Genomic DNA, 4,179 nt, shown 5'->3' on the forward strand with positions numbered 1-4,179 from the left:
AAGTTACTTACCCAGAGTCACATAGTCAGTGAGCTAGAGGCAAGACTCCAACTTGTGACCTCTTTAACTATATGACTTAGTCTTTACAACATTCTATGATGAGGAAATGTAGATAGTTTATAGGAAGCAGCCCCAGAGAGGAAAGGTATGAGTCTCTCAGGTCAAGTTTAAGACTTTTGACTATTTCCATGATGCCAAGAATCCCACAGTTCATGGAGTCAAAGAAAGTAAAAACTAGAAGGGACCTTAGAGGCCTTCTGGTGCAGTCTTCTCATTTGAAAGAGGAAGAAAATGATGCCCCCAAAGAGGAAGCGAAAAGCCCAGAGTTCAACATCAAGTTACTGGAAATGGTAAGTGTCCTGACTCAAACTGGTGTGCCTGTCACTATCTCATGCTGTCTCTGAATCACCTTCCCTAGGGTAATTCATTTTAGTGTCTTCTCTAACATGACTCAGCAAAATATAGTTATAATTTCATTAGCAAAAAAAAGTGAAAGAGGAGAAGGGAAGAGAAGAGAAGGGAAGAGAAGAGGGGAGGGGAGGGAGGAGGGGAGGTCAGGGGAGGGTAGAAGAGGGGAGGAGAGGGGAGGGGAGGGGAGGGGAGGGGAGAGAAAAAAGACATCACCAGAAATAGTCTTTAGAAATGAGCCAGGACTACTCTGATCGACATAATGATCCAAGACAATTCCAAAGGACTCATTGTGAAAAAAAAAAAAGTTATCCACCTGTACAGAAAGAAAACTGATGAATTCTGAGCAAAAATTGAAGCATAATTTTATCACTTTCTTTATTTTTCTGTTTTTTGGAAACATGTCTAATGGAAATATGTTTTGCATGATTTCACATGTATAATTGATATTATATTGCTTGCCTTCTGAATGTGTGGTGGAGGAATTGGGAGGGAGGAGAAAATTTGAAACTCAAAATTTGAAAAAAAATAAATGTTTAAAATAAGTAAATGAGTAATGAATTTGAAGTTTAGGGGGGAAAAAAAACAAGAGAAATAAGCCAGAAGAGAGCCCTCCTAGTGTGCAACTCAGATGCCCTCTGGTGGCCAGGGACGACTAACTCATCTTTCTGGGATCATCATTTTCAATGACAATGATAATAGGATCTTGGAGCCAGAAGGTATCTCAGCGGTCATCTAGTCTAACTTCTATAATTTTACAGATGGGGAAACTGAGGCCCCAAAAGGAGAAGTGACACACAGTTAGTGACAGAGCCAGTTTTCTTGTACATAGTAAGGGCTTAATGAATTTTGCCAGACCCCATCTATACAGAGCTTTGTGGTTCTAAAGAATTTTACATCTCCATGGATTCTTACAATAGCACTACAAATGAGGTAAGGCAGATATTATTTTACAGAAAAGGAAAGTGAGCCCCAGAAAGGGAATTCTATAGTTGGGTGTTTGGAAGTCCAGCACATAGAGTCTTTTTGGTTACTTTACCACAATGAACCTTCAGATAAATCAGGAACCTTTATCACTCCTATTCCATAACTGGATGTAATTCTTTTTTTCCATTAAAAAAAAGAAAAAAAAAGTTTTATTGTTGCCTTTTGCTTTTATACTGTAATCATTTCCCCCAAAACCCTACCTCTGTTGAACCCTTCCTTGTAACAACAAAAGCATTTAAGTAAAGCCGACAAATACAACAAATACAACAACCATGTCTGACAGTGTAGACAGTATTTCACATCCATAAGTCATTTCTGCTTATCTAGGAAGATATATTTCCTTTTAAAAAAAAATATTTGTACAAAAAAATTTTGCATTAGCCATGTTCAAAAAAAAGAGCAAGAAAAAGAGAGAAAAAAATACCCTTCCATGTGTACTCCCATCAGTTCTCTATCTGGGAGTGGTTAGCATATTTCATTATGAGTCCTTTAAAACTGGCTGGTCATTATGTCGATCAGAAAGACCTTTTTAGGTCTTTCACAATTGATTATCTTTACAATATTATAGATTATTCTCCTGGTTCTACTAACTTCACTTTCTATCAATTCCTACGTGTCTTCCTAGGTTTTTATGAAACCATCCCCTTTATCATTTATTGTGGCACAATATCAGCCCATCATATTTGTATACCATAATTTGGCCATCCATTTTCCCATTCCCCTCAATTTCCAATTCTTTGACACCACACAAAAAAAATGTTGCCACAAATAAGTGTGTACATATAAGTCTTTTTCCTTTTTCTTGGATTTCTTAGGGATATAACTCTAGTAGGAATATTTCTGGGTCAGTTTAATAGCTTTTGGGGCATAGTTCCAAACTGCTTTCCAGAATGGGGGGACTGGTTCACAGCTCCACCAACAGTGTATCAGCGTGTCTGTTTTACCTCATCCCTGAGCTAGTAGGATTTCACAGAACAGTCATAATGCAGATTCCTCAGTGCTTCTCATTTTCTTGCATTGTCCCTTGTTTATTCCCGCAATGTTTATTCCAAACCTTCCTGTGTTAGAGACCTGGAGTCTAGCTCTGATTCTATCACAAAGAAGATATGGGATCTCAGAAACATCAAGTGACCTTTCTGGGCCCCAGTTATTTATCTTAGAGGTAGTGTGATGTAATGGGTAGAGCAACAGATTTGAAGTCAGGAAGTTCTGTGTTAAAGTCCTGCTTCAGACACCGGGGCAAGTCACATAACCTCTCTGCACCTCAGTTTCCTCCTGTGTAAAATAGGAGGATTTGGCTCCATTAAAGCTCTACATGTATGATTCTGTGATTTTGAAAATTACCGTTTCTGTGAGGTGGAGCTCGGGCTAGCAAGTGGGGTCCATAAGGCTATGGCAATAGATCATTGTTGCCAAAAGAAACATGCATCACTGGGACCTTAGAACCTAGCACAGGCCTCGAGGCCACAGGTTCCCCACCCCTGACCTAGAAGGTTACAATTGAACTGGAACCCAGATGGCAGAGTACCAGACTTGATGGGGACCTTAGATATTATCTATTTTAGGCCAACATTTTACAAAAGCAGGGGAGTGAGATCCAGAGAGTCATGACTTTAGTCTTTTAACTAAGAAGACGCAGGAACATTTGAGGTTAAAAGTTTGAAAGGGCCATTGGAGTGGCTGCATTCACTCACTGGCCAAAATGGGAGTGGTAGAGGATAATGAGGTGAAAAGCCTTCCCTCAGAGCCAAGGCTGCTCCAGTGGTCAGAGAGGATCCTGGGGAAACTTAGTGAGCTCGCAATGGCTACAAATAACCCCTGCCCCAATCCTCATGCCAATGAAGGGGCTGTTCACAGTGATGCTGGTAAGTAGTCTCAACATCACGAAGGCAACCTCAGGATCATGAAGCATTATTCTCAGTACTTGAAAATGACTTCATTCTATTTTGTTCTTCTGTACAGTGAAAAGTTTGGATAACGGTCTCTAGTTTCCAGCTCTGATATTCTATGTTTCATGTTCTAAGGTCCCCTCCAGGTCTGACGTTCTATGTGTCCTAAGCTAGAAGGGGCTTCAAGGATCATCTAGTCCAGGGGTTTTTAACTTGGAGCTCACGGATTCCTAGAGGTCAGTGGATGAATTTCAGGGGGTCCATGAACTTAGATGGGGAAAAAATGACATCTTTATTTTCATTAACCTCTAATTTTTTTTTCCAGGTCTCCTTATCTTGCCCAGGCTGAAAGTGCAGTGGTCCCTCATGGGACCATCCCTCTGCTAATTAGCAGAGAAGCTTTGATCTGCTCCATTTCCAACCTGGGCTAGTTTAACGCTCCTTAGACAGCCTTAGGGCAGCAAGATGGTGGAGTGGATAGAATGCTGAACCTGGAGTCAGGAAGACTCATCTTCCTGAGTTCAAATCTAGCCTCAAATACTTACTAGCTGTGTGACCCTGGGCAAGTCACTTAACCCTGTTTGCCTCAGTTCTTCATCTATAAAATGAGCTGGAGAAGAAAATGGCAAACCAGTCCAGTATCTTTGCCAAGAAAGCCTCTAATGGGGTCACAGTCAGACATGGCTGAAACAATTGAACAACAACAGACAGCCTGGTGATCTCCTGCACCTTGTGCGTCATCCTATTTGTGCTGGACTCAGGGTGGGCACCTAATCAGCTTTAGCCCTGCTGCAGCTCGGAACTCCAGACCTCAAGAGATTCAACAGCTTTCCCCTCCCCTAATAGTGGGAATTACAGACCTGCACCACCACACTTAGCCTCTAACTGAAAGTTA

The 4,179-nt window shown here is 41.1% G+C and overlaps 1 long non-coding RNA gene across 1 annotated transcript; it reads left to right on the forward strand.

Moving 5' to 3' along the window:
• The first annotated feature begins 229 nt into the window (after positions 1 to 229).
• Positions 230 to 3,768, forward strand: LOC114027636. Its single transcript, XR_003567277.1, has 3 exons — positions 230 to 350; positions 3,420 to 3,520; positions 3,610 to 3,768. It is a non-coding gene; the product is annotated as an uncharacterized LOC114027636 (long non-coding RNA).
• Positions 3,769 to 4,179: the final 411 nt, after the last annotated feature.

The sequence above is a fragment of the Vombatus ursinus genome, unplaced genomic scaffold (assembly GCF_900497805.2).
Source record: "Vombatus ursinus unplaced genomic scaffold, bare-nosed wombat genome assembly UNPS02014863.1, whole genome shotgun sequence".
Classification (NCBI taxonomy): domain Eukaryota; kingdom Metazoa; phylum Chordata; class Mammalia; order Diprotodontia; family Vombatidae; genus Vombatus; species Vombatus ursinus.